The sequence below is a fragment of the Rattus norvegicus genome, chromosome 19, assembly GCF_036323735.1.
Source record: "Rattus norvegicus strain BN/NHsdMcwi chromosome 19, GRCr8, whole genome shotgun sequence".
Taxonomy (NCBI): domain Eukaryota; kingdom Metazoa; phylum Chordata; class Mammalia; order Rodentia; family Muridae; genus Rattus; species Rattus norvegicus.
Window position 1 is genome coordinate 9395263 of NC_086037.1, and position 17953 is coordinate 9413215.

Sequence of the window (17953 nt, forward strand, 5' to 3'; positions counted from 1 at the left end):
GGGGGTGGGGTGTGTGTGCTGGGGAGATAGTTCGGGATAAAGCACTTGCCCTGCAAACGGAATTAAGAGTCCCCAGGACCCACAGAAAGCCCAGCAGGTATGATGACCACCTGCAGTCCCACACCCGGGAGTCAGAGGCGGCAGCCTTGGGACATGCTGGCTGTCTGGACTGGCTGGATGATAAAGTGGAGATACTGTGTCAACTTTGAGGCAAGCACAGGCCTGCACATACATGGGCACTCCCATGAGTGCACACATGCATACACATGTACCAATGCACATGCATCCTTCCCCCTAAATAAATGGTAGACTGTGAAGAACACAGTTAGTGTGGTGGCTGAATCCATGGCTTTAGTGTTTAATAGGTGGTTGATATTATTGATGATGATGGTGATAAAGTTGTCATTACCGCCTCGGAGGCATTTTAAATTACCCTTCTCAATAATTTCAGCATGCGTCTCAGGACCCCACTGCCTGACAGACATCCTGTCACCTGACATTTGTAAGCTTTGTGCCCACGAGCATCTAGTTGGACTTTCCACTCAGAGATAGCAGTAACAGCATCGGAGATGGAGATGTCACCCAGTCCTGGTATTCTCACCTAGTATGTGCACAGTACTGGCGACATTATTATCACGCTATGGCTTGGATGCACAGCCACTAGAGCACCTGTAGAAAGCCCAGAACTCCCGGTTCACTTTCCCATGGTTCTCTCCGCATGCCGTTCTTCCCTGGAGCGCTCCTGCTTATGAAGTCGGGTGTCCTTCAGCCTTCCAAGCCCAGCACACGGCCTGGCAGGAGTCACCCTACCTTCCTTTCCATTTTCAAAGCTCTGGGCAGCCTCTGCATGACTGAAGGAGGACCTGGGCACGCACGAAAGAAGATGAAGCACTGTGTGAAGAGGAAGAGAAGGGGTCAGAGTCAAATGACGGAGTAGAGTGCGACCTGAGCAACATGGAAATCACGGAGGAGCTGTGCCAGTACTAAGCAGAGACTGAGAGGCACCGAGAAGGGCGAAGGCAACAGCAGCAGCTGGCTGAGGAACGCCTGGGTGGCTGTGTGAATGCCGACCACGGCCTGTACTACAACCACCACCAGTCAGTACAGCCCCCGTCGGAGAGGCCCAGTGCGCAGCGCCGGGCTGAGGTGAAGTGTTTGTATGGAGACAGTGCTGCCAAGATCCCGGCCATGGAGGCTGCCATACGGCTGGGTTTTGACAAGAAATGACAGAAACCAGCCCAAGTACTGGCCTGTCATCCCCTGAAGTTCTGAGCCCTGAGCACAGCGCCCCTAGGGGCTGCCTCTGGAACACAGCCCTCCTTTGTTTTGGGGTGCAGTCTCTTCATCTATTCCTCTGGACATTTCTCAGAGACAGACGTCCATGGACTGATAGAAACATGTTCAGCAAGTCCCAGTGGGCCCTTCATGCTGGACGCAATTGAACAGCCACTGAGAAGAGTTCTCTCCACAGGAGGGATACTGTCGTCAACATGAGAAAGACTTCCCTGACATAAAGCAATATTTGTGTATTGCGCTGCCTCCTGAATTGCTAGGAATGTCTACTTCGTTAGAGTTCTTGCCTAGAGATGGAGGAAAACAGGACCTAGGGGTTGGAGGAGGCTTCCTGGCAAGAGCTCTGGTATGTCTGTCTGTCTGAGGCACAGCGTTTGTAGTGGCCTTGAACTTGATCTGTTTGGCTCAGATGACCCATTGACTTCGGGAGAGCACTCTGCGGGATCAGGGTTTGCATGTCAACCCCTGAATGTGGTGACCTGCTAGGTAGTGAAGAGGGTGATTGTAGGCGCCCCCAGGGGACTGTGGAGTCAAGCCCAGGTGCTGTGGGAGCAGGCTGTTCTGGACGAGTCATGCGAGATTGTCACTGCTGAGCCAGTAAAAGAAGTGTGCAGTGTCAGTCCCCTGTGCTATGGTCCCCGTGGAGGCTGCCTTCTCCTCCTCCTCCTTCTTCTTTTTATATATAAGTACACTGTAGCTGTCTTCAGACACACCAGAAGAGGGCATCAGATCTCTTTACAGATAGTTGCGAGCCACCATGTGGTTGCTGGGATTTGAACTCAGGACCTCTGGAAGAGTCGTCAGTGCTCTTAACCACTGAACCATCTCTCCAGCCCAGCTGCCTGCTTCTTGAAGGCAAGCTGGATGTGTGGGTTTTAACAGAGGAGAGCAGAGCATAGCAGAGGGCCTAGCTTGTGCAGGGACAGGGTGCTGTGCTGAATAAAAGACTGGCTATGCCACGCCTAGGCGGGAGGAGAAAGCTTCCATTCCTCTTTTGAAAGCAGTCAGAAATGCCAGGCAGGTTGTGTGTTGCAAGAAACAACCTATTCTGGCCAAGTGGGGACAAGGGGACTTAGTTAAGAGACCTATCAGGGTGACGGAGTCAGGCTTGGTAAGCAGGCAGCCTTCATCTGGTGCTAAGACTTCAGTGCCATCCCTGGACCTGGGTGTTGCAACCAGCAGTAGCAGTGGACACAGACACTGGACACTGCCATCTGGGCCACAGCTGCCTCTGAAGCAGAGTGAAGGCTGAAGCCACTGCTGCCGTCCTCACTCGGGGGACGGATGCTGTATCAGCTTCTAATTCACAGCCTGGAGTACACATCTGCTTGTCGGAACCCAGATCCAGGCCTGATAAATAACCCAGGTAAAGCTGCAAGGGAAGCCAGCAAGAGGTGTTTTTCTGTTCTACAGTGGGAATTGGGCTCTGCTGCCCAGGACGACCTTGGATGCTTGGCTGCCTTGGAGTCAACTGAGTGCCCAGAGGCACTTCAGAGAACAGAGGGCTTGAGGTACTGTTAGGAGCTGGCACACATGGACCCTTAACTTGAATCCTAGTACTGAGTAACATGCTGTCCTGATCTCTGAGATATGCACTGTGCAGTGAGCCCCGAGTGTCAGCCATTGGTACTCTCTTCACCTTCTTATCTTGACTCTTTTTTTTTTTTTTGTTTCCCCAGTAGGTGAAAGACAAAAGGACCTTCAAGGCAGTGTGGCTTGCTGCCCTTCCAGATGCAGAGGCAGCCCTGCCTGCTGCCAGGAGGGCAGGTGACTGGGTTTTTCCATTGTGGTGATGAATTAGGCTGAGTCACCGTCCCTCTCTGGTCCCCTCGTGACCATGACTGGAAGCAAGTGGAAGGACTAAGTGATGGGGTTGGGAGGGGGCACAGATGAGCCCGAGGCCACAGAAACTTCATCTCTTAGCTGGGGGAGAGAACGCAGGTGCTCCCTCCCCTCCTGACTCAGTGGTCATGAGCCAGACAGCTAGCTGTCTAGAAGGAGAGCCATTCTCACGTTCTGTGACATTGACTTCCCACCCCTTGGTACTGAGCACTGTGCTGGAGAGTCCATTAGAAAGGAGTTGACCTGGCATTGACCTCTTCTTTAAACTTCATGCACCAATGGAAGAACCAGTAGATAGCCCACCGTCTGGGCACTAGGGAGGCATAGTCAAGACGTATAATTGAGGTCATTGTGGAGGGCATTGAGGGACTGGGGCACTCAGGGAGGTCTTCCTGGAGGAAGAGACAGCTGAGCCTGCAGATAAATGTAAGGTCAGTACATGGGGTGACTGGGAAGAGCTCTGTCCACTCATTTATCTGTCCATCTCCACACACACATATACATGTATGTGTATGCATATCCCATATTTAGAGGTATAAAGACCTTGTCTAAAACAAGTTTTAAAAGCCAGCAGTAACATTTTAGGGTATAACTATTACCATTTTATGTTTATCTCAATACAAACTGTTGATTTGGAAAGCTGAGACAGAATTCTGTTCAAAGCCAGCCTGGACTATGGAGTGAGAGCCTATCTCAATGACAGACAAAAATTCTCCTCTGTGTAATCATAATAGCTACACTGTTTTTTTTCCCTCTGAGTCTACCCGATTTTCTTAGCCAACCCCACATTACTTGAGCATTATTAGGACATGTTCACTTTCCATAATTGGAAGCAATATTACAGGTAGCTCCCGCCACCCCAGTCTTTGCACACGCGCCTGCCTGGCAAACCGCTTGGCAGCCTCCCTTGTCTGGTTACGTGTTCTTTGACCACCTGTCAGTGCAAACCTATCCCCATCTGGAAGCCAACGTGTGCTTCCAGTGTGACTGTCTCCACACCTGTATGGGTTGTGGGGAGAATCCAAAGGAAAGAAAGGTATGTCTGTCGCCAGCCTCTACCCTCCCAAGCGTGCCAAGCTGGCGTTACAGGGGGGGGGGGGAGCTTTGATCTCATTCTCTAGTGATGTAAAGTGTTACCATTGAAGAGACTGGGTGAGGGGTGAGCCCGCCAGCTGTCTCTCCTATCATTGCAACTTCTTGTTCATCATTTCAGATAAATATAGAAGGCAAACTGACGTGGACCTGCAGGTGCGCTCTTTAGGGCAAACAAGCTGATGTGGTGAGTAAATACTTTGTTACAGGAACAGAGCAAAGGTGTTGACCATGCCTTGCATAGTCAAAGAGAAGCACTGCTCCTGACTGGTGGCCATGGCACTTCCCTGCACCATCATGTCCACTGGCTAGAGCATAATCTGGCAGGACTGACCAGCAGCACAGCTTCATGGCCTCCCAGAAGAAGGCAAACATGCCCACAGACGGGAACCTGGCAGAAAGAAGAAAGGTGTGAGCTACTCTGGGGAAGAACAGAGCTATTTTCCTTCCCAGGGAGAAAACACCCACCCATCAGAATCACAGTCTTGAGGCACTGGGATTTCCAACCCCCTCCCGAGCTTCTCGGGCTGTCACTGTTACAACCCCACCCTGGTCTGAGCTTAGGCCAAACGCCACTTCCTTGACTTGGAATTCATTCGGTCCTGTGGCTGGATCAGCCGAGGATAACTATTCTCAGTGCTACAGTGATCTCCAATGTTCTCAGCACCATGGTAGCCGATGTGGGTGGAACCAGAGGTCTCTATCCAGCCCTCTACTTGGGAGAGTGATAGGCATTTTTTTTCTTAAGTGTTGAGAGTTTATGTTTAGTAGATGGTGCACTCTGGATTTTGTATTTTTCCCAGCAGGCTGCCGACAGTTTAAGGCTCTCTCGAAGTGCTGGTAGCTACTCCATGCTGGCCTCATGATTGCACAGGAAACGCAGATGTGCCTCTGTGTGCAGCCTCTGTGTTCAGAGGGTCGGCGAGTCAATGATTTTCGGCTCTCCGGTCTCCACAGACCCACCATAAGTTTAGGAAGCCTCTTCTAGCCAAACCATCCTTTCTTTGCTTAGACCTTTCATTGCTGTAGACTGTCCACCCGGTGCCCTGGCTCCTGCATAAGCCTTGCTCCAAGTCTTAGGTCCCCCGAAGCTGACTTTAGGGTAGACTAAGGCCCCGCCCATCTCATTCAATTTTCCCGATTGCCCAGCGTGCATCCAAGAGGCCAATCCATCCATGGCCAGTTCAGGGTTCACGGCCTGGGGCTTTACAGAAAGCAAATGCAAGTCCTACCACCAGGAAGACTTTCACCAGTGTTTGTTGGACAAGTCACTGAATGACTAAGGAAAGAAAGAACCACGCAGGCTCAGCATCTGCTGCAGTCAACCTGTGTTAGGCCGTGCTCTCAAAACCGCAGGCCCTCATCCCTGCAATTGTGGCTCTGTGTGTTAGTTGACATCAGGGGATGAAGGTGCTAGAAGAAAGATGCCAATCGGCCAGTTTATTTATTTGTGAGACAGGGTCTCTTGTACTCTAGGCTAGCTGTAAAGTTGCTGTGTAACCAAGGATGACTGGATTTCTGACTCTCCTGCCTGTACCTCCTCCCAGGGGCTGGGGTTTCAGCAGTGTGCTGTCATATACAGTTCATACGGTGCTGGGAGATCAAGCTCAGGACATCTTTCCTATATTCCACCCACTGAGCTATATCCTGGCTCAGCTGACTTTCAGATAGGGAGCTTGGGAGCTGGAGTGATGACTCAGCCGAGAAATGCAGTTGTCACTCAAGTCTAAAAGCCGAGTCCAATCCCCAGGGTACACATGGTAGGAGGGTAAAACCAACCCCAACAAGCTGTCCCTCTGACCTCCACACCTGCACACCGGCACCTCCTCCCAATAAATGAATAGATTTGTAAAAATGGAAAATGTGGCTATCCCGGATTCTCTGGGTGGCCCATGTATTCACAGGGGTCCTGGAAGCAGAAGGGAGAGGCAGAGTGGGATAAGAGAGGGAAGCTTGAAGACAGGTTTTATATCCTTCCCCCCTTTTATATCAAGGGCCACTGGAGGATTTTGCATTGACACCAACCCATTGGCCCAGTGGGTTGGGTTGGACCAGGCCACATGGATCACAGAGGACATGGAGTGTAAGCCTTCAGGGGAAGCGCATTGCAAGCTGGAAAGGGGAAAGGTAAGGCCCAGCAAGTGGAAACCAGCATGTTGTCCCTGCCTGGCCTCGGGTCTGTGTGTCTTCTCTGAGTGTCACGCCTGCTGCCTTCACAGTCACAGCCAACATGCATTGAGTCTCCATTTCTTCCAGTCAGGGTTCTTAGCCCCTCCATAGAACCAGCACAACAGGCCATCATGTAACGACAGTCAGCTAGGGGTGCCACAGTAACGGTGAACATGTCCCCCAACATTCACTCTAACATGTTGTGTAGTTTGAACTGATGATTGAGAAGAAAACCAAATACACAGAAAGCTTTCTTGCTCCCACTGTTTGCCTAAAGCAGGGCATACATTTGTGAGCTCTGTCTGTCTGTCTGTCTGTCTGTCTGCCTGCCTGCCTTTGTTCTTTCGGGGTCTGAGTACAGAGAGGCAGGTTGGCCTGGAACTTAGATTCTTTTGCTTCAGTCTTTGGAGTGCTAGGATCAGAGTTGTGTACCACCACAGCCAGTAAAGACACGCGTTGCATTTGTAAAGGTCCCTTTCATGGACCCTCTAACTACGAAGACAGCTGGAGCACGGTGGAGCCACCAAGGCATCATGGTCAGATCTAACTTGCCCTATCTCATAGTGTTTCCGTACACCCGCCTTCCCACCGTGTCTCCCAGAATCCTCTCCCTTTGCCTCATCACTTTTCTAAAAAAATGCGTCAGATGCTCTGAGAGCCTAAGTGCTCCCCTGATGCACTCTAATCTGTCCTCTGTCGTTGGTAAGTATAAAAGTAATTTTCTTTCTCCACTGCAATACTACCTCATTTCTGGCTAGGCCTTCTTGTTAACAACAGTTTCCTGTGTTTGGCCATCTTCACAGTGGCTAGGATGAGTGCCCCAGTTGTCATTTGGGGAGGAGACACTCTGCCTCCCAGGCAAAAGTGGGAATCCCTTCAGGGGTCTCCAGCACCCAAGTCTTAGCTGCCTCTTGTTCCACTGGCCTCCCCCGCTTACCCCATACATTATTTATGGTCAATTATTCGCCTCCTGCTGGCACCAGATGCTGCCTGCCAAACGCTGTAACCTCTCTGTGTCCTCTGGAGAGGACCAGGGGCAGCTTCTTCCTTACCAGCCTCCCCTGCTCTCCATGCCCCTTCCTGTCCTGGTATATGGTACAACCTGCCCCTCTTCCTACACACAAGATACACCTTTTAATCACTGTTCCTCCTTCGCCAAGCCAGCTGGCACCGTGGGCGAGCTTCCTGCTTTCCTTTAAAGCCATGGCCATAGAAAGTCCTCTCACCCCAGCGTGTGGAGGGTGGGGTATATTCCAGTGGTGTGTGTGTGTGTGTGTGTGTGTGTGTGTGTGTGTGCGCGCGCGCGCGCACACGCGTGTGCAGTGTGCATACCATCTGTCCATCTGTGTGGAGGTGAGTTTGAACATTCAAGGTTAAACGTGTTCCCTCTTCTGGTCTGGTGGCTGAGAGTGTAATGGGGATCATTTTCTCTTCCCAAATGAGAGGGGAACAATGCTCAGATCTGGTTGCTCCAGGGAAGCTGTTTCTGTGAGGCTTTTAAGGGAAGCTTTGTTTGCTTCGTCTCTTTGTCTCAGTCTTGTTCTGAGGTCGCAAATCACTTCAGTGATCTGGGCAGAGCTCAAGGCCACCTTGTTCTAAAATCCAGGTGTGCTACCACAAACACGCCCACCCACCTTCCACTCTACTCGTTAATATTTTCATTACATTTAATTAATTTATTAATCTATGTATGCATGTGGGCACGTGTGGGCCATGGTCTGCATGTGGTCAGAGGACAAGTTGCAGGAATTAGCTCTCTTCTCCCACCATGTGGGTCCCATGAGTCAAACCCAGGCACCTTTTACCAGCTGAGCCATCTTGCCAACGCCCTCCTCCCCATTCTTCATAGAACCACAGTAATTAGTGTCACTCGGATGCTAATCGGCTGAAATGTTTTATACATTTGTTGCCTTTACGTTTATGAAACAGGTATTTAGCTTGTCCCCATTTGAATAACTAATAATCATGTCTCAGATAGACCTTACTGGCTACTCCCCCCCCCCCCCCCGTGCTGAGCTGCTATCCCCATTTTACGGATGAGAAACCCAAGGCATGGGGAAAGTTAAGGAAGGTGTTTCGGGTCTGCGATGGAGCAAAGCGGATAAACGCCTACATCCGCACACTCTTGGCCACTTCACTTTTTCTGCCATTGCTTCTTCCTCTGGCTCCTCCTCCTCTTCTTTGGACTGGAAATCAATCAATAGGGCCGTGCAAGCATTCTGCCACTGGGCTAACCCCCAGCGTTTTCTCTTTGGACCAGAGCCCTGCCGTATGGTTCAGGTTGGCTTTGGGTTTATGATCCTTTCTCTGCCTCCTATACGCTGGCATTGCAGGTGTGTGCCGTCACACCTAGCTTCCCAGCCCTTTCTCTGCCCGCCCGAGGGCACTCCGGTTTGCAGCCCTGTACCACTTCCTGCTGGTGAATGCACGTGTCGCTGCTGTCCGAGTTAATTATTTCAAGAAGCCATTTGGAACTCACTCTGCTGGATCTGATGTGTTCCCTTTGGCTAATTTAATAGCTTTGTTTTAAAAACGTATGTGCTCTGGGAACTTGTTTGCAGACCGATTGCCTCGAGGAGTTCTCCATCCTCATTGTCTTCTTTGTACTCGGGCTCACACAAGCCCATGTGTGGAGCAGGGGAGTGAGAGAGGAGACCCTGCTGAGCAGGGGAAAGGCCTTGGCTGACTATGTGTCTGGGCTCAGCAGCCATGTGGAGCATGGAAGCCAGCCTCAAACCCTGGGAAACTGCATCAGATCCCCGTAAGAAGAGGCAGCTTGGGCAGCTGGAGAGAGGGCTCAGTCACCACCAGCAGCTCTTGTTACTGTTCCAGAGAACTCAAGTTCAGTTCCCAGCACTCTGTCAGGCAACAGCCTGTAACTCCAGTTCCTTCCTGACACCCTTTTCTGGCCTCTGCCCTCATACACAATTGGTTGGTTCAAATGGATACACACACACACACACACACACACACACACACACACACACACACACACACACACCTCAAAAAATGAAGAGAAGAATTGGAGAACACACCCCACAGAATCAAGTAAGCAGGACTCAGGAGGCCTAGCAGAACCTGAAGTGGCAATCAGAGCCCGTGTGGGTCAGCACTGGGCCCTCTGCATCCATGCTGTGGCTGTTTAGCCTTGAGTTTTTATGGGACTCCTGACGGGGGAGAGTGGGAGAGTCTCTGACTCTTTTACCTGATCTCGGGACGCTTGTCCAGTTTTGAAATGAGGGTTTATGCCTAGTCCTACTGCATTTTGTCATGCCGTGTTCAGTTGATATCACCGTGAGGCCTGCTCATTTCTGAAGGGAAGCAGAGGAGCAGTGGATCTGGGGGAGAGGGGAAGTGGAGGGGGGCTGGGAGGAGTGGAGAGGGGAGGCTGCGGTTGGAATATATTGTCTGACAAAAGAATAAATAGAAAAAAAGAACTGAAGAGGCAGCAGGCTTTAAGCAGGGAGCCTTGTCCCCGGAGGCTGAGAGCATCTCTACCTGGGTGTCAGACTTGGGAGAGATTAGTTTCTTCCTTGTACTTTCTCTTATAGTTGTTTTTGCCAGTGTTTTAAATGTATAATGATATACAGAGGGCTGAGGATGTAGCTCACTGAGGGTCTACTCGACTCTGGGTCCACACCCCCCCCCAACAGGGAGAGGGGTTGTATAACTTTAATGGTAAGACAAAAGTTACTGCAATGTGTAATTAAAAGAAAACTAATTCATAAAGGGAAATCTAGCCTCAGGCAAGTCTCGTTTTATGAACCTGGTGGATGAACATTTATAAACTTAACACCGTGCCAGAAAGGCTCCCCTGAAAGTGAAATAGAACTCAATGGGAAGAGACAACAAAATCCGGGTTAACAACTGTAATCAAGTAATTTATATTTGTGTGTGTGTGTGTGTGTGTGTGTGTGTGTGTGTGTGCGTGTGTATGAAATAGTGAGGTTTTTAAAGATTTATTTTATATAAATATGTATATGTATACACACACACATACACACACACACTATCGCTGTCTTCAGACACACCAGAAGAGGACATCAGGTCCCATTACAGATGGTTGTGAACCACCATGTGGTTGCTGGGAATTGAACTCAAAGCTCTGGAAGAGCAGTCAGTGCTCTTAACCGCTGAGCCATCTCTCATCCCTAGGATGTGAGTTTTAAAACGAATGGCTTGTGGTCTGGTGATACTTTCCAATGGACTGCAGGCAGAAAGGGTTTGCATGCTTCCCACGGAGCAGATACGGACCACGTTCTGGCCAACGCTGCCTGTGTGCTAAGCTCATGGGATTCAGAAAGGAAGGCCAATGGAGCCCCGGGGTTGAGGAGTGTTACACGCTCTGTGCTGTGCAGAGTTACACACTCGGACATATGGCACTCCATAGGATGGCAATGGTCCTCTCTAACAAAGATGGCAGATCTCACCGCATAACTACAGGATATGGTGAGTTCGGGGCTTGGTGGGGCTTTAAATTACTAGGAAGGGAATGCAGACCTGCACAGGGTCCAAAGCTCTAAGGCAGATGTGACTAACCCCTGGTTTATCATATATTCTCAACCTTATTCTTTTGGGGTGCCTCAGTTTCCACTGTCCTTTAATTTCAAGTTCATCTGCAAAGGACTCGTCTGTCTTTTCTCCTAAGTGGTTGAGCCATTTTCCACTCCTACAAACAAGTTAGGAGTATACTAGTAAATTTAGTCTCCTCCCCCTCTTGCCTTCCCCCCTTTCTCTCCCTCCTTACTTTGAGTCGCACTCAACAGGATCTTACTCTATAGCGGGCTGGCCTAGAGCTCACTAGGTAGCCATGGGATCTCAAATTTAAGATCCTCCTGCCTCAACCTCCCGAATGTGAGGATTATAGATATGAGCCTGTCTTTTTCAGCTATTATTATTAGACAGTGTTTTACTGTGTAGCCCAAGCTTAACTTGCAATTCTCCTGTTGTCCCAGCCTGTTCCAGCCTGTCCCGGCCTGTTCCAGGGATTTACAGCATTTGTTACCACACTTGGTCCTTCTCAGTGTTCTAGGTTCAGCCTGTCTGGTGAGCTATGGTAGCTTCTTATTGTCATTTCGATGCTGATAGCACCCGTTCATACTGGCTGTTACAGGTTTTTTATCAATGGACCTTCTGTCTCCTTGTTACTGAAGATTTAACCTGGGGTTCCCGTGAATATGGCTTTAGTTGAAAACAGGATGTTTGCAGATGTAGTGAAGCCCAGCTGAGGGTGGGCTCTAGTTCAGCACATCTGGGGTTCTTCTAAGAGGGGACTGAGGTGTGAGACTGGAGTTGCACAGCAAGAAGATGGTAGAGAAAGGAGGAGAGGACCCTGTGAGCACAAAGGCAGAGATTAGAGTGCTGTGTCTAGAAGCTGAGGACCGCCAAGGCCAACCATGGACCCCAGAAGCCGCAAGGCGCTAGGGAGGCTTTCCCTCTGGCACCTCCAGTGGAAGTGTGGCCCTCCTGACTGAATGAAGACAGGGCTGCAGGGGCCTTGGCTCCCTTTCTGAAAAGGAGGGGCCAGATGAATTAATTCTTTCCAAGCCCTACCTTGCCCTACCTTTGTAGAGCGAGAAATAGCTGAGGAATCGTTGACCCTTGAGAGCTTGTTCTCAGAGTGTCCAATGGGCTCATATACCAACTCCCTCAAGACCCGAGCTGACCCTTCAGTGGCTTGATCATCCCAGCACCAATGACAAAGGAAAATCCATTATAAATAAAGTCCTTGAGCTGAGCCAGCTCTTTCGTGCATAGGTCATAAGTGCCCTACAGAGGCACTAAAGCCCTGATGTCAACCATTTCTGATTCGGAGGCTTCCTCCTCTGCATTATTTATCACGCTGTCTCTATCAGCCTCTTTTCTAACAGCTGTGAGAGCTCAGAACTGCCCTCTTTTTCTGTCTTCTAAGAGTGCAGAGGTGAGCTGGGGATGGAGACTGGGTGGGGCTTGTTCGGATACCCCAGCCTTTCACACTTACTCAGAGAGTGTGAGCGAGCTTCGGGAGGAAAAGTCAAGTCCAGCCACAGTAGCAAATCTGTGCCCGACAACATGAGAACAGACTGAAGGTGTAGAAGTTCTGGTTATTTCCAGCTGAGCTAGCACAGAAAACCTAAGGGCCTAGATTTACAGATCAATCAGATGCTCCCTTTGCCAGGATCACAGGGGCTGGAGGGGCAGGTCACAGTGGGATTGACATGTGAGGTGGTCATGGGCCCTTAGAAAGCATCTGGAGGGAAGGGACCGGTATGGATACTGTCTGTAGGAGGCAGTCACTGAAAAACCAGTTACTGACGTCAGTGCTGGAACCTGTGGTCTGTACTCTGCCCTATGCATGTTGACACCTACTCACCTCATGATCAGGACTAACACCCTTATAAAGAGATTTATTCGTTACTGTCATTTTTGCTGTAACCAAACATCTGAGCTGCCTTATGGGGGCTGGAGAGATGGCTCAGCGGTTAAGAGCACTGACTACTCTTCCAGAGGTCCTGAGTTCAATTCCCAGCAACCACATGGTGGCTCACAACCATCTGTAATGGGATCTGATACTCTCTTCTGGTGTGTCTGACAACAGCTACAGTGTACTCATGTACATTAAATAAATAAAAAAATAACAAAGTAGTATGTCCCTTCTTTAAAAAAAAAAAGATTTGAGCTTACAGTGCAAAGGGCTTTTCCTTTGGGGAAAGCATGGTAAGAGGAGAGTGTTATGTAGCATCAGCAGTCAGGAAGCAGCAGACAGGAAGTGGAGCAAGGCTACTGAACCTCAAGACCTATCCCCAGTGACTTACTTCCTTACTGAGATGCTACCCCTTGTTCCACAGTATTCCACAGCGCTGCTAACTAAGGACCTAGTATTCAAACACATGAGCCTGTGGGGACATTTCAAATTCCTAACCCCTTCCGCTGTGTGAGGCGCTATCATGGAGGCTCCACTATGAACTAGGAAATGGGCCCTCTCCAGACACCGTATCTGCCAGCATCTTGACCTTGGGAGTCTCAGGGTCCAGAACTGAAAGAAATAAATTCTTGTGGTTTGTAAGTTTTATTTATATTGGGGTTTTGTTCGTTTCAGTTCTTTGAGACAGTCTTACATTGTAGCTCTGGCTATCTTGTAATTCATTCTGTAGACCAGGCTGGCCTTGAACTCAGAGTTCTGCTTGCCTTGCCTCCTGAGTGCCAGGATTAAAGGCTCATGCCATCACACCTAGCAGGTTATAGCTTTTCAACTACGTTTTATTCATCCCTTTATGTGGATAGATATGCCACAACTCTTGTATGGAGGGCAGAGGACAACTTGCAGGAGTCAGTTCTCTTCTTCACTATCTGGAGCCTGGAGTAGTTGGGCTCAGCAGAAAGCTACTTGGACCTACCTAACCTTATCTTGCTGGCTGGAATGTGTTTATAAGCCACCAGTCTGTAATGTTTTACTATTGCAGCCTGAACAAACTAAGACAACCCCCAATTTCATCTCTCTCTCCCTCTCTGCATTCACTTCCTGTTGCAGCTGTAACGAGTTACCACAAATTAGGTAGATAAAACAAAAGCGTCAGGTTCCTGGAGGTCAGAAGTCCTAATCCTCAAGAAGCCAGAGGCTGTGAGCACTTAGCCAGGTCCCTGTGATCCAGAATGTTCCTCCTCCTCCACAGGGCAGGCAGTCCCTCTTGGTATTTCTGTCCATCCTCCCTTTGGGCTCCCACACCCACACTCAGTGGGTGATCAGGTACACGTCACCAATGGAGGCCACACGGGAGACTGAGCAAGATGCAGAAGAGCTTTGTCGTTCTAGGGCTGGGCTTTGGCCCCTCTGCCAACAGGTACATCCACCTGCCTCAACTCTACCCATGCCACCTCCACTCATTTTAACCATTTTAGTTCCACCTCTCATTGTTCACGGTCCTCTGGCAAATGCTAGCTTACTCAAGGCGCAGGCTCTATATCCAGGACATGAGTCGAGACTCCAGGCTACTTAGCCATGAGGTGCATGAGTGCAATGGCTTGTTGCTGCCGGTGGTTAGTCCACACGACGGCCCCTGAGCTGCCTCTCTAACTCACACATCTCTGGGGGTGTGAAAGCACGGAAAGAAGATGCACTTTCAGGAACCTTCCTTACCTCAGACCCAAGTGCTTGAGACTTACTGTCTCATGCTCTCTGGAAAGACCGCCCAGGGACTAACAACACAAGCTGTGTCTTCTCGTTTTACTCCTGCCCTTTTACGGTCCTAAGAAAAAGAAGGATGGGCATGATGAGGATCTGAATAGTTTCATTTTCCCGAGAAGACAGGAATGCCAGGTTTTCTGGAGGACAGTGACAGCTTCCCCTTCTTTTTATGGCTCCTAAACAGATTAAACCCAGGAGGACAGGACTTCAGGTTGTTCTGTGTCCTTGAGTGCCTACAGCATCTTTCCTAGAACTGAAGTCAGAAAACTGCAAACAGCTCTGTGGCAGGTTGGTTCAGTCATCCAGGCTCAGTGGCCTGGCTTTACCCCAGGACTGTTCTGTCTTCCTGTCCTCTCAGGGTTCACCCCCACAGGCCGGCACTGTCCCAGACCCTTTGGACATGTACCCCTGACCCCCACCTGGAGCACTTCTCCCCCAAGTGAGTTCATATTCTTTGCCCTCCTTGATGGCTTTGCTCTAATGGCATCTTTCCAGGAGGGGCCCTGACTCTTGTAACTGCAGCCACCACCCTGTCCCAGCCACCTCACCTAATCTTGCCTTAGTTTTCTCTCTGGAACTGGCCACCTCATGGGTCACTTACTGACTTTACTGTCTTCCCTTTCCAGTGAAAGCTTTGAGGGAACTGAGGCTCCGGCTGGGCGGTAGTAGCCCTCGCCTAGCACTGCGGGGCTGGCTTTCATCCTTAGCACTGAGAGAATTAAAGTAGCCTGAGACTCCACAAGGCCAGCTTTACCCATTCTGTTACCGAGGGAACCCAGACCTGGGATACTACTGAACCTGAATCTTCAGGGAGAAATTTTATAATATATGTCCAAAATCATAGAAGTATGCTAATAATTTACTCTTGCTATTTCTGCCTGGAGGAATTTATCCCTCAGAAGCAGTGAGTGTTAGAAATGTTACAAAGGCAAAAGGCTGGCAATGAGAGCTGACGTTTAATTACCACTTGTCCCATGCCAGCCTCCCCTCCACGCGTTTTATGCATATGAACACATTTAACTTTACAACAACCCTGAAACCTCTTATTAACGTCTTTTTTTCCCAAATGCAGAAGCGGGCAAAGGGATCAGAGTCGGGACTGAAGCCCTGGGTCTGATCAACAGTGTAGACTTGCTCAGCACAGCAGCTCACGCCTGTAATCACGGCATCCGTGGATTGCTGTGAGCTTGAAGTCATCGTGGACAGCATAGGAAGGTTCTGTCTTAAACAAACACCCCACCCGGTCCAAGTTCACAAGTTCTGTGGGTCAAATATGCTGTGTGTCATCTCTGCAATCTTCAGTACCACTGTTTGAAGAAATGATATAGAAAAGGGAATATGTCCCTATATATTTTGTGTGTGTATTCTGAAATTATATCCCCAAAATTACATTTACCATGTTGATGGATATTGCTGGGAAGAAGTCAGCATCGTCAAAGTCCAGAGACAACCAGGAACCAGGGTTGCAGAATATTCCAGACAAAAGAACATGAGTTCTCAGTGCTGCCCTCTGTTGGTTTTGATAAGCCAAGAAAGGATTCAAGGCTGCCTTCCGTAGTCTTTAAAAATAATTAAAAAGCTATCTTTAGCGTTTTATTAATTTGATGTGTGTTTGACCTGCATGTATGTTTGCACACCATGGAGGTGGTGAGCCTGGTGCTCTCAGAGGCCGGAAGAGTTCATCAGGTCCCCTGGAACTGGAGTCGGAGACATTTGTGAGCCTCTATGTGCGTGCTAGGAATAGAATCTAGATCTTCTGGAAGAACAGCCAGTGTTCTGAATTGGGCCATCTCTCCTGTCCCGTTAAAAATAATTTTTAAAAGCTTCTTTCCACATAAGCTTCCTCTTTTTGTTCCAAATTATGTTGGGAGCCTAGACTGTCAGGATGGAAGAAATGTTAATGTCAAAAACTCTTTGTGATGCGTTAACTACAGAAGGTCAGTCACTAAAGAGAATTACCTTTCATTTGGTTCCATTTAAGGACTCAGTACACAACTCGTTAGCAGTTGTTATTTCAAGATGATGAAAGTCTCAAACTGGCTGTACAGCTGAGGATGACCTTGTGAACTCCTGAGCCTCCTGACTCTACCTGTTCGTATTATAGCTTTGTACCACTGCACTGGCTTTCAATTTTACATGTTTAAAAACTTCTGGTCTTTGTGTTCTCTACACGGCTGTAAGAGGATGAATTACTTTTGTGATTAAAGGGACTCGTTGGAGCAGGAACAGCTCGCCCTTTGGGGAGCTCCTTTGTAGCAGCCATCCAAATGTTATCTGAGCATTGTTTGAGCATCAGTTCTATTTCCAAAGGTGTGTTCTACAGAAAGCCTTGCATCTGCTCTAGTCCAGCAACAGTTACTGTAGCGTTGTGAAAATTTATGCAGAGTCCAAACCCTTCACAGAAGCTAAGGGTGTACAGTAAGGTGACCTCACCATAACAAACCCTGCAGCTATTTTAATCAAATCCAGACAAGGTAGCGAGATCTCTGAGTAGACATATCCAGGCTCCGAAACAGGCAAGAGGCTTGTATGCCAGTGCAAAGGCATTGGAAGGAAGTGACAATCGCCCCAGGGAAGGCACTAAGAGCCTAGTGTGGGGTGTAGGAGGCGGTGACAGAGGGGCCTCTATTTGCTCTGGATTTTTGAGATACGTATTAAGTGAGTCTGTATTTGAAGAAACAAATATTACTCATATAATCAATTTAAGGTATGCAATACAAGTATGATATAGTTTTAAAGTAAGAAAGCCACCCTCGGGGTTGGGGTGGTGCTCAGTAAGAGAGCTCTTGTTTAGCGTGCGTAAGATGACTCACAGGGGGTTGGGGAGTTAGCTCAGTGGTAGAGCACTTGCCTAGGAAGCGCAAGGCCCTGGGTTCAGTCCCCAGCTCCGAAAAAAAGAACCAAAAAAAAAAAAAAAAAAAGATGACTCACAGGACCCCGAAGCCAGCCCCAAATTCCAAAATGTCCCCTCATTGGGCTGCAAATGGGTTGCATTTATCTGGGTCACAGGCTCGGTCCCTTGTGAGAGGACATGTGGTGTGTAAACACTGGTGAGACTTCATGGCACACTGCATTAATGAATGCAAACAACAGTAACTGTGAGGAGAGCGGTAAGTGACAAAAATCGAGTGAGACATGCTTTGATCCTGGTCCTCAGGGAAGCCGAGGCAGGACTGTGAGTTCCAGGTCTGCCTAGGTGACAAAAGAAGACCCTATCCCTTAGCATCTCTTCTAGACCTCACCCCACAGTTACCTGGCAACAGCCAGGTGTCCCTAACTCAGTATAAAAGGGGCTCCTTGCCCCCTCCCCTTGCTTTTGCTCCTCTTCCTCTCTTCTCTGGCTCTCTTTCCCCTCTGTTCCTTCTCTCCTCCCTCCCCCTCCCCCATGTGGTC

At 49.2% G+C, this 17953-nt stretch overlaps 1 pseudogene; it reads left to right on the forward strand.

Annotated features, from left to right (window-relative positions):
• Positions 1-102: 102 nt before the first annotated feature.
• Gemin8-ps10 (gem (nuclear organelle) associated protein 8, pseudogene 10) lies at positions 103-16709 on the forward strand (annotated as a pseudogene).
• The last annotated feature ends 1244 nt before the right edge of the window (positions 16710-17953 follow it).